Source organism: Sarcophilus harrisii, chromosome 4, assembly GCF_902635505.1.
Source record: "Sarcophilus harrisii chromosome 4, mSarHar1.11, whole genome shotgun sequence".
In the NCBI taxonomy this organism is placed as follows: domain Eukaryota; kingdom Metazoa; phylum Chordata; class Mammalia; order Dasyuromorphia; family Dasyuridae; genus Sarcophilus; species Sarcophilus harrisii.
This window is the reverse complement of record NC_045429.1, coordinates 241770087-241783383: the sequence shown is the minus strand read 5'-3', so window position 1 is coordinate 241783383 and position 13297 is coordinate 241770087. Positions and strand designations below refer to the sequence as shown.

General features: G+C 31.7%; 1 protein-coding gene across 6 annotated transcripts in view; it reads left to right on the top strand.

Moving 5' to 3' along the window:
* The window catches only part of ADGRB3 (adhesion G protein-coupled receptor B3), an 856580-nt gene that overhangs the window by 4170 nt on the left and 839113 nt on the right, over window positions 1–13297 (top strand). The window lies entirely within an intron of this gene.

Genomic DNA, 13297 nt, shown 5'->3' with positions numbered 1-13297 from the left:
CACAGGTTGGAAGCCAAATCATAATTTTTGGCCTTGGACCTGAGGAAGTGTATAGAAAATGGAAGCAAGTAATGAAGATGTAGAATCCCTTGGAATATCTCTGCAGAAAAAAAAAATCCTTTAATCCTATTCTTTTTAACCCTTCTGGTTCTCTTTCTTTCCAGTCTCCCCCAAAGAACAGAGAAAGAAAATAAGAGTTACAAAAATAAGATAGAATGACTAAAAAGACATAAATTCAATTGTCAATTTCTTAACAATCTTCCAAATCAAGGCAGAAGAGGCAATGGCATAGTAGATCTATGATTTTATTTGAGTTGCATTGCACCATAAACCCCCCATTGCACTCTGGTCCTTAAGGAGAGGCCCATGTAGACTGGAAGCACAAGCTCACTGTGTCGCAATGGCTGTGAAGTCACGTGCTGTTGGGAGCAAAGGGAGGGTGGGTGGAAGGGGCTCAATTAAAGCACACATGCAAATTAATTGCCCTACCTCCCCCACTGGACTTTTAGTTAGTAGGGTTATTGTTGCTGGATGAGAACTAGCAGACTCTTATTAGATCTACTGCAAAGGATTCTGCCCTCTCTTCTGATCCCCTGTTGATCAATATAAAGGGAGAGGGAGAGTGTCAGATGGGCTATTTGGAAAGGCAGAGTATAACGGAAATGCAGAGGGAGGAGATAAAGTGCAGAAGTGATTTACAGCATTTGTCCAAATTCCTACCAGGGGCGCTACATAGAGATTTTGAAGCTGTGGATTATGTTTAACAAGTGATTTGGGGGGTTGGGGGAAGAGGGGAGTACAAAGACAGAAGAAAAGAAAATAGATTTCCCAACTGGGAAGTTACTGGATGCATTTCATCTCAGTGAGGGGAGTGATGTTATATATTTGTGCCTGTTCCCCCACCCTGCAATGGGAGAGAGTGTGTTGATTTTTTATTCAGGAAATGTTTTCTGATTGCCACAAAGATCCTTGTCTGTGAAAAGGGACAGCCAAGCTCCAGTCCCTCTTTCCTCCCCTCCCCCCAAACAGAAGTTGTCTTTGTGGCCAATATAAAATTGACACGTTGTTAAGAGAATTTCCTTTAAGGCCAGCCAAGGCTTTGTGAGTGGAAAGGCTGAACTTGCTTCAAGCTATTCCTCTGCTAGAGGCACTTTGGGGGATGGGAATTGCTGAAGGGAGATGGAGCTGGTGAAGTAGATGTGCTTGGTAGCCATCCAGACTAATGGACAGTGTGGGGTGTGTGTGTATGTGTGGTGGGTGGGGGAGGACTTTCTAAGAGTTCTACAGGTCGTTGTTTCACTAATAACTGTGAATGAAGAAAACAAAGTGATTTTAAATTACAGGAGTTCTTTTCTCTGGTAAAATTCCCAGAGAAGTACTTGCAACTGCAGGGATGGTATTTAACACCATTTAAAACTAATTAGTGTCCTTTAGAATAAGAAGCTAACACACACATACATACACACACATAATGTCTTGGTAGAATCTCTCATCCTAACACAATTAGCCACTAGAAAGAAAGAAAGAAAAAAGTGTGAGAGTTCCTAAATAAAAAACAGAAATCCATATCATCAGTAGTTCCAAATTGCCATACTTTTAATCCACTCTTAAAAATAATGAAAAGTCGAAAGTTTACTTTCTTTATGATAATCCTCTTGCAAAACAAAAGAAGTTGCTCCATGTACAATAACCATGATTTACAAATAATTTGCTGGTCATGTTTAAGAGGCATGAAACAAGACAGTTCTAGAATTAGAGGAAAACTGATTTGACTCAACTTTTCTAACAAATGAATAATTCAGTTAGTCTGCAGTTAGTATGGCTATAAGATTGACAATTTCTATTCTTTGTGCATAATGAGCTGGAAAAAAAATGGATAGGGAATGTTTCCATGAAAACAGCAGTGATGATGTTTCGACAAGTAACTTGATAAGAGAACTGAATAATTGAACTTAATAGTTTTGGGACAAAAACTTATTTTGGATAAGTGAACAACAACAGTATCTAGTGTCTGAATTTAGGTCTTAAATCTTTCACCTTTTTAGATTATCCTAATGAGAGTACAATTTACAAACATTCCTAATATATTTAAGAGCTATTGTTTTGTAAGTGATTTGTTAAAAGGTTATGTGCTGTAATTTTTTCACCAGTCTGAGAAGGGATTTCATTAGTTGGTACAGATGAGAAAGCTAAGGAGAGGCAAAATCAGACTGACTTAAATTATAGTCAAAATGCATTTCTAATAGTAAACAACTAATAAAGAGAGGAATGATTTAATTCCTTTTCAGTCAAAGGTCAATCCATCTTTTATTTTTGTTTTCTATCATTTATGATTTCATTTTCTACCAAATTTTATCAAATTACCTTCATAAAATGATAATGTAATGTGTGTGTTTAATTATACATCAATTAAATAATCAGTTCTATATAGCTTTGTACTGTTAGTGGCTGCTGATAGTCTTTGTATTCAATTGAATGACTTTTTCATATGGAATTCACAACTGTACAATGACTTAGGGACATGTATGTTATCTTGGCAAGAGTCAATAGTGACATATTACATAGGTTGGTCTGTTTTAATGAAACATTTACATTTAGAAGATGTAATCTATTTTTAAGAATCTTATGCAAATTCAAAACCAAACCAACAATGGAATATTATGAATTTTGTTTTTTGGATACCGAAGTCTCTTTTTAACCAGATACCAAATATTCTTTTGAAGGAAAGTGATATCTATTCTGAGACAAGATTTTTACTAGAATTCTTTTTAATAAATATTGACCTAATAACAGTTTGTATATCTGATAATAAATAAAATGAAAACTCATTATTTGATATAATGAACCTGAGAATTACAAAAAACTTGCTTATATCACTCATGAATTATTGATAATCATTCTACAAAGGCATTGTTAAGGAGCTCATATATTTGTGTAGTTTTCAAATTGCCTTTAACAAATAATTTAGAGTTTCTGCCTGGCCTGTATATTTGGGAAACCAGTTTTTTTTTTTTTTTTCCTTTACATGATTTAATTAAAGCTGTATGAATCAATGATATAATGTCTTTTCTTCTCCTTAGGGTTCTACTCCAGTATGTTGTTTAGATTTTTCTTGTGCTGAAATTTATAGAATGAGAGGGGTTGGTTAAAAGGATACACAAATGAAATTAGTTAACTTAATATTCAAAATTGACAAGTAAAATGAAAGACTAGAACTGATACAGAAGGACTTCCTCCATTTTTAATACTTATGCCTTTATTACAGAATACATTTTCTTTTTAGAAGATGAATAAAACCAGTATAATAAAGCTGTCATGTGACATTTTATTATTATTACTCCAGAATTCTAATTTTTCAAATAACCAAGTAAATTAGGTTATATAGGGAGAATGGAGGTCAAAATTACTTAATAAGAGCAGTAGATTTCTAGTCAGAGGGTTTTGTGGAATATAGACTGTGCTACTTGCATGTGACCTTGGGCAAATAACTTAATCCCTTTGAACCTCAATTTCCTCATTTGTAAAATGAGGGAGTTTAGGTAGATGATCTCAAATTTCTTTTATAGTTCTAAATTTTAGAATTCTATGACTACTAATACCATTATTTGCTTTTTAAAGAGTTCCTTGAAAAAATGGAAATTGAAATGTCTCTTTGTATCCCATTCAATTTCAGGATAGACACTTTACTTCTCTTGCCATCCCTGAGATTCATGTGTATTGGTATATGTGTGTGTGTGTATTTGTACATATATATTCATCTATATAAACACATACAATGCATATATGTACACCTATACATCCCCATACATGTGTATGTATGTATGTGTGTGTGTGTGTGTACATATATATATATATATACACTAACAAATGTCTAACACATTATATTAAGATATAAGTAAGAGGGACAGCTATGTAATACAGTGGATAGAGCACCAGCCCTGAAGTCAGGAGAACCTGAGTTCAAATTTGGTCACTTCCTGTGTGACCCTGGGCAAGTCACTTAACCATAATTGCCTCAGCAAAAAAAAAAAAAAAAAAAAAAAAAAGCAGATGTGTATATTGTTTACACTATATGTTATCTTACCACATACATAAACACATATGTACACATAACGTGTATATTCAATATCTGTCAGGCTGTTATGGCACAGTTTCTCTAAATTGTTCTGCCTCAGTTCTTTTAATTGTTCTGCCTCAAACCCCCTGGTTATAATCTCCCCTTCCTGACCATTAGGACAGATATAAAATAGGGCTGGCTACTCTAGCATTCCAAAGAGTCATAAATGTTAAATGTTTAATCTCAGATCTGGGGGATATCTCCTCCTTCCCAGACTTCCTGTCTCTAGCTTGACTACCTACTTCACTCCCAATTTATAGGGATTTATCATCCTGTCAGAACCGGATTTATGGTCCATTCCTGGAAATCCCCACCCACCAGTGCTCTACTCCTCCCCCCCCCCCTTTGCTTCCCTGATAGCTGGAGTCTATAAAAATCCTTGGAATTCTTCATTTGAGGCTGAATGCTTTGAAATGAGAGTCTAATTCAGCTCTGGAGGCAACATGGATCCTGTTTTACCCCTAGCACAATCTCTCCCACTCAAATAAAATATTAAAAACTCTCTAATCTCTATCTTGTCTCAGTTTCTCCAGCATTACAAGGCTTTCTGTCAATTCCTACATTCTTCTTTCTCTTCCTTCCTCCCCCCACACCCCAGTCCAAAACAGCTTTCTTTTTGAAACTGAAAAAGGTAAAGGACATAAGAGGTCAGAGGTCTCCTATCGACAACTTTTCTACTTTGTAGATTAAGAACATTTATTTTATCTAGTGTTAACCATTTTTTTTTTGGGGGGGGGGCAGGGAGAGTATTCCAGACCTGTAATTTATTCATTATAGGAACTCCAACATTCCCACTTTCATACTCCCAGTGTGAGCAATCTAGTAAGTGATGCAAATAGTTGATTTCTTTCTAGCTCAGAGTTTTAGGGAATTGGAGATAGCTTTGAGAAATTTAATGACTTTCACATTATCACAAAGTCAAATGAAGTCATCAAGCATTTATTAAGTACTTACTATGTGTCTGACACTATCCTTAGTCCTGGGGTTGCAAAGAAAAACAAAAAGAGTCCCTGCCTTCAATGAGGTCTCAATTGAATTGGAGAGGCAACATGTAAACAACTATGTATGATCAACATATATACAGGATAAATTGATAATAATCACAGAGGACTGTCACTAGCATTAAGTAGAACTGGAGAAATTTTCTTGCATAAAGTGGAATTTTAGTTAAGATTTGGAAAAATTCAAACAAACAAGAATAAAACAAAACAAAGAACAAACAAACAAACAAACAAGAAAACCCAAGGGAAGCCAGGAGGAAGAGCAGAATCTGGTAAGAATTCTAAAAATGGATGACTGCTAAATGAACAAAGTTAATATGTATCAGAGGCAGGTCTTAGACCCAATTTCATTTCACTCAGGGGATGGCTCATTATCTTGTATAAAATAAGTCATCTCATCTAATTGCTATTTAGGATTATTGCTTATATAAAATACTTAATATGATTAAAAATGATAAAAGGAAATTACTGAGACATATTTCTTAATTTTATGTAAACCCTTCGTCTCTGTTTTTTCTAATGATGTCATAGTCTTTGAAAGTCATGCCATTTAGACATCTGTGGTACAACCATTTACGAATCAAAAGGAATATTGACCTAAGATGCTTCTGAGCCTAATGCTTATTTTGAACTTCCATTTACATGGCAATCCCAGGTAGAGGTAGGAAAGTAATTTCAGATGATTGTTATAAGATGGAAGAACTTTGAATACTACCCTGATAACATCTTCTGAGGAACAGTCAGCTTGGGTAATCTTCATTAGATTTGAACATGTCAGTTTATGAAGTAAAACATGAACACATATAAAATGCATAAAATATAAACACAAACACAAACACATAGAGATATATTATTTTCTTGTTAGTCCCTTGAAGGTATCTTGTATCTTCAGCATATAGCACTGAACCATATCCTTATGTTTATTGAATTGAATTGAGTGTAACAAATTTGAGTTTAAAAAAAAATAAGGAAAAAAATAATCAAACATATTCCACAGCTTTAAGACAGCATGTAACACGTACATAGAATTTTATAGGGAAAACAGGAAAAGAATATATGGTGCTGTGCTTCTATTATGTACTGTTAGGATCAAAGGATCATGGGATTTAGAAGTGTAGGTACCTTAAACATGACCTATGAATTTACAGTAATGACAAGAGAAAAAAAAAGGAAGGGAGAAAAGATAATCTTTTTCTTCTCCTTTTTGCTATTTAAAATGTTACCATATATTTCAGATCTTGGAGGGCTTTAAAAAATCCAAACATTATTATGTGGTGATAGATTATTTTATAGATACTAAAATTAAGGATAAAAGAATAAAATAGTGATTCCAGTTTAACTGTGTGCTTATGTCGTGAAGGCCTTTAATAATAACTAAAGTTAATGTATTTTTGATCAGTTTTCCTATAAAAGTATTCCCAGGATTTTAAATTTAGCATATCATTTGGAATTCAATTTGAAACATATACCTGTTTGTTATAACTGCATGTGAAAACAATTTCATTGTTAATCAATGTTTTTGGAGATAGCAATTTCTATACAAATAATTTGAGCTTCAGTGAACTACATGTTATCCTTTTAAAGATGAGGTTTGTAAATATTTACCAGAATAAATGTTCCAAAGTTTGCAAAACTTGTGTATACATAAAAGAGTGTAGTTCCTTAATGAAATTAGGTATAAAGATAGGTAGTTCAGGAAGAAAATATTGGGAATTTCGGGACATATCAATTCCCCTTGTCTTATGGATACTAAGTCTACTGGTAACTATTTTTCTATTGTAGTAAAGCTTTGTATTTTTAGTTTTATACTAGCTACAGGAAAATTATACGGTAATTTTCAACATGACTCAGTTTTATTTTTTAAAAATTAAGGTCAATTTTATGATAATTCATTCTATAAGATTTGTTCATTATTGGAGGAATCTAAATTAAAAATTCATACTTTTGAAATCTTAAATATGGATGGCATTGTTTGTTTTTAAACATATTATTTAATAATTAATATACTTATTTAATATTATTAAATTAAATAATTTGATTATTTAAACACATACATGTATTTGTGTGCATAATATAAATGTGTGTGTAGGCCATTTAGGATATAGTACTATTTGTACTTAGATTAGGGATTCTTAAGCCTTTTTTGTGTGTCATGGATTTTTCTTAACATTAATATTTTTAAATACATAAAATATGATACATAGAGCTATAAATGAAACAGATTATATTGAAATAAAGTTATAATTATTTTTTAAAGTTTGTGATCCCCAGGTTCAGAAGCCATGAGAATTTTATTTATATATATATATATATATATATATATATATATATAGTCCGGGTTAGCCCCCGGAGGCTTCAGAATCAGCCGGAGTTAGGATAAGCAAAAGTCCTTGGTCTTTAGGGGGGGAAGTAAAGGGGATGAACAAGACTTCCACAAGCTCTCCACAACCTCCCTCCTCTTCGTCCACCTCCAAAATGAGTCTGGCTTGTTTCACTCCACCCCCTAATCCTTCCTTACAATTCTCTTAACCCCAAGCATTGAGCTAGCATTAACTGTGAAAAGAGAAATTCCAAACATTCTAATAGAGTTATTGTACAGCAGGTAATTAGCCTTAAGTGCTTGGTTGTCTGATTCAAGTGCACCTATTCAGAGTTTCAGCCCTTTACATATATATGTCTGAAAAATTATTAATCAAGTTCAAAATGGGCTTGAGATATGTTTAGAACATTGGTAATAAAAGTTAAGAGTTCATAGTTTAGAAACTAGTAATTTTATTGAAAGACAAAGTAAATTACCTTCCATCATTCTGAGATGTTCTTTTCAGATATCGTGCTAATATATAATGAACCAAAATAAGAAAATATCAAATAAATCAGCAATTTCAGCAGTGTTAAAAATACTTCAGTAGTAGCCATGGAAATTAACACTTGACCTTGTATCTGAGCAATGAACATAAGGAACAATGTTTTAAAAGTTTGGCAAATTGAATCTTGCATTCAGTAAACATTTATTCAGTACCTACTGAGTCTAAGGCACAATGTTAGAAGGAATAAAAAGGAGAGAAGGGGAGACCTCCAGAATATATTCCACTGAGGGGGATATGGAATTTACATATATGAGTATAAGAGAAAATGGATAAAAGGGGGTCAAAACTAAATGTTTCAGAAATATTTGAGAAAAGAGAAAATACTGAGACTTTGGAGTATGAGGAAAATATCCCTAGAGGAAATGATATTTGTTGAGCCTTGAAGATATGATAAGGAATCTGAGAGGTGTAAATGAAGAAGAACCATATGAGAGGATTGGGAGATGATCTGTGGTACTGCACAGTCAAGAAAGAGTATTTGAAATTTTTGGAAGAGTTGGTGAATGGTGTCCCAATCTAGCCAGAACATAAAGCATAGCAAGTGATGTAATACATGATTAAGGTTGGATCACTAAGTTAAAAGCAGATTGTGGTAAACTTTCATGCTGTATTGTGGAACTGACATTTTATCTTATACAAATATATTGTCTTGATCTTAGAAAAGATATTCTTAAATACATTGATACCTAACATATAAATGGATGAGTTTTTTCATAGGAATAGAAAGGGACACTGATTTGGAAAGGACAAAGTGAATTTAATAAAGCATGCAACTAATATTAATTTATGTATCAAATGGGATTTTTGCAGGCTTAGTGATTTTAAAATGTTTGCAAAGCTCCTTTAACATTGTTATATATCTTTTCTGCTATGAAATATTTCCCAATTTAATTTTCTGTAATTTAAAATATTTGTGAGATCTTACTAGATTATATAGTACATATAATGTGAGGAGAAACTGGATAGAAAGTAGAGAACAGGGTGTCTAGACATAATGATATGTGATATGAGCTCAAATTAAGCTTCAAATATTTACTAGCTGTTTGACCCTGGGCAAGTCTTCCATTTGCCTTAGTTTCCTGACCTGGAAAATTATAATAATAATGACACATACCTCCTAGATTTATTATAAGGATAAAACGAAGTAATAATTATAAAGCACTTAGTACAGTGTCTGGCACATAGTAAGCACTATATAAATGCTAGTTATTATTATAATTGTTATTGAGTATGCAAAGCCACAATCTCTAATCTAAAGGAGCATTCCAACAGTAAGAGAAATAAAACAAATATTCAGATAAATATAAAACAAATTATAATATAGTTATGAAGGAGAAGTCTAAAGTGGCTTAAGAAGTTCAAGGAAAGAGAAGTGATTTATAAGGAAAAAAGTCAGGAAAATCTTCATGGAGGAGGATAGGTATAATCAGAGTAGGGTCTTGAAGAAATTAGAAGATTCATCAACCAGGACTATGAAACCATTTCACATTTGTTTCATGAATAAAAATAAAGAAGTAGGAAATGAGAAGTTGAAATTAGGGAGCAAAAAGAATCAAGAACTATATGTTACAATAATCCTAGAATGACAAGTTTGACATAATATAGAAAACTGTAAATGCCCTACTAAGGAATTATTATTTTATGTGGAAAAACAGTGGGAGCCATTAAAGGAATGATGTCAGACTTTTGCTTTAGAAAGATTATTTGGATAACAGTCTAAAAATTGGAAAATAGAAAAGAAATATTAATGACTTTCTTGGAGATCACCAGTGCCTGGCATGTAGTGGGTACCTAATAAAGGCTTGTTAACTGATTAAAAAGAATGGAAATAGGGAAATCAGTTAGAAATCACTGTAGTGGTATATACAAAGAGATAAATGGGAATCTGATCTAGGATGGGGGCAGTGAAAATAGAAAAGAGTCATCAGTTATGAGATTTTGTGGATATACAATCTTGTTCTCTATGTTGAGAATAGAGCTGGAAAGAGAAAGACACAACAAACCAATAGAAATAGTGTAAGAGACACTATGTAAGATACAAGAAGTGTGAGAATGATAGAAAAAACATTGGAATATGAAATTCATAAGATATTTCTTTAATTGAATGAATAAAAATATTAGAGACAGAACATGAGGAAGTATGGAATTGATACAAATAGTACTTTGTGAAAATCAAGACCTAAAAAAATGGTGTTTGTGAATATTCTGTTCATTTCCTAAACATGTTGAGGCAAGTGAATATTGTGCAAAAAGAGATAAAATATGAAAGTCTGGATTTAAATCTTGATTCTAGTATTTAACTGTGTAACCTTGGGTGAGCTATTTAAAATTTCTAAACCTAGCTTTCTCATTTGTAAAATAAAGATAATTTAAACTGCCTACATAGAATAGCAAGAACTTTATAAACCCTCAAAGGTTATATAAAACCATAGATTTAGAACTTGATGAATTTAGAGATCATTTTGTCCAGTTTTTTCATTTTAAAAATCAGGGAATTGAGGATATTCAAAGAGTCTCTAATCTGGTGTCCAAGGGGATAAGGAACAGATTGAGAATTAAATCCCATGTTTTCTGACTCCATATTTCAGTGCTCATACCACTGAAATAGTCTCGACATATAAGTTAATATGCTTAATACTTGACAAAATTCATAATGAACTATTTTTTCTATGTATTTTAAACAGGATAGTATTTTATTGGAGCATTTTAAGCTGTGAATATTTTTGCTTCATTTTTTGCTAGTAGTAATCATTTATGAAGCAGAATAATTTTAAAAAATGAATACTTTGTATCATGTTTTCCAATTGTAGTAGAGCATGAGTGTATCTTACATATAAAATATTTTACTAATTGAAATGTCCAATTTTCTTTCTATTTCATAAAGATATTTTCAGCATTCTGGGTTAACCTAAATCTTTATTGTCATTTTAAATTAATTCATGTTTTTCTAATCTCTTTTCATTATAACTTTCAAGGCTAAGAATTGTAGAAGTTAATTTTTAAGTATACCTTTTATTTGATCAAACATGTCAAGGAATTTGTGGTATTTGATAAAATCTCAAGTTTCTGCACATGTGTATTATTTTCTTTATTAGATAAATAAAAAAAATATGTGTTGATGTAAGAATGACTACTCTGTCAAATCAATCAGGATGAAATATTAAAATCCAAATTTTTCTATCTTATATTTGGACATGATTATCTATAGAGTAGAGACAAATAACTTTTCTGCCCTTTAACCTTTATTTCAGGTTCCACAATAAGGTTTAAGTTTCAAATTCTAATTTGAAAATAATTTTAATAAAATACTTTCAAGTATAGATTAAGTAACATAATTATTTCTGACTTGCAATGGAAAGATGTCTAGAGAGATGTGGAAAAAGATTTAGGTTTAACCTTGCTTTTGTCATTTAAAAAATAAATTATGGGATTGTGGAGAAGTCACAACATTTTCATTCCTAGATTCCTCATCTAAAAATATGAATGAAAATAACTGTCTTGCTCTTCTTACAAAGGGAAGAACAAATGTATTATTTAGGTTTCAGATTTTAGGTTAAGAAGGTATCTGAAAGATGATCTAATACAATCTATAATTAAAAACTGAAAATATAATTCATAATACTAAAAGAACTAATTTTCATGTTGATACATGCATTAGAAAGTTATGTTTGATAGGTAGAATCTGGTCTTTCACAGATTGACAGACAGAACATACTCAAAATAGCAGGAAATAGAATACCAAAATTCTTTTAATAAAAATTAGAAGCATTACTCTAAAACACATTTTTATTTATTTCAAAAGAATCAGTTTGGTAACAGGTTGATAGAGTTTGCATTTAAAACTCAGTGGAATTTTGTTTGATAAAAATTAGCTTAACTCTTTTTCTAGTTCAACAAATAGAGAAAATATTATTTGTTTTAATTCCTTATACTAGCTATTTAAGACATTCTGTCAAATTGCAAATACACTTTCTATAATAATTAATAAGGATAATGACAATTTGACTCTCTACTCTTTACATACAATAAGGTACTAGTAGCATATATGAGTTGGAGAAGCACACAGAGTTGGAAAATTTCTAAAGAATGGGAAAAATCAAAAAAATCTCTCTCTCCTCTGTCTCTCTCTCTCTCTCTGTCTCTCTCTCTCTCTCTTTCTCTCTCTCTCTCTCTTTCTCTCTCTCTGTCAACAAACAACAAAAGTGAATGAGAAAATATCAAGAACAACTTGGCCAATTTTCATCCTTCTCATCATTATCAGATACTTATGAAAGATTTACAATATCTATAAATCAGTCATATCCTAGATATAATATCAGTCTGAACTAGAAAGGCCTGTTTGGATGTTATTTTATATCAGATATTTTTTCAGGTCACACAATTGTCTGAGAAATGAATGAAATATAAAACCCTACTGTGTTTGTTGTTTATAAGCAAATATTTGTCATTGGAGAATAAAACTTAATCTTGAAGGTTTTCCACCAAGATATTTTGTCCTTATACATTAAAAAATACAAATAAAACTCTACAACAAATTTTACTGAAGAGATAACTTCCAAAATAACTTTAAATATTGATATAAAGAGTATTGTTAAATGAAGATATACATACTCATGGAAAGTATTTGTTAATTTTATGGAAAATGCCTTGCATAAAATTTAAAAAAAAAAAGGATTCCATAATACTGTGTCAAAAAAAAAAAATGTATTCAGTGAAATCTGATGCAACTTAAAGATTAGTCTAACCATTCATCATGGGGTCCTATGACCTATAGTTAGATGACACACTACTGATTTAATTCATTAATATGAATATCCTAGATGGTGCTAAAAATGAACAGCAAAACACACTAGCATTGAAATGAAGGTTGGGATAAATCAAATTTGGTATTTTTTTTTCAGTCCCACCTATTTAATGCTCTTAAAATTCTAGTTTTGTTTTTTGTTTGTTTGTTTGTTTGTTTTTAATAAATAATACCACATGCCAATTGTGGTATATATTTAAATCATGGAATATCATAAAGTACATAAAATTATGATCACAAGTAACTGAAAGGGCAAGAGAGAATTGTACTTTGTTTATAAGGTGGTTGTGATATATTAAAATCAATAATTTTAAGAGGTGGATGAAAATTTATGTATCAAGATGAAAAATAACAGATGGACACACCAAGGGATACATTGGCATTGCTGAGACATTAAAAAGAACAGGAAAATAGCTTCTATCAAGTTAGGTAAATTTTCTCTGGAGAATATTTGGGAAATTGTGAACAAGAATCATACAAGATGAAAACATGAATGAGTTTTGATCTT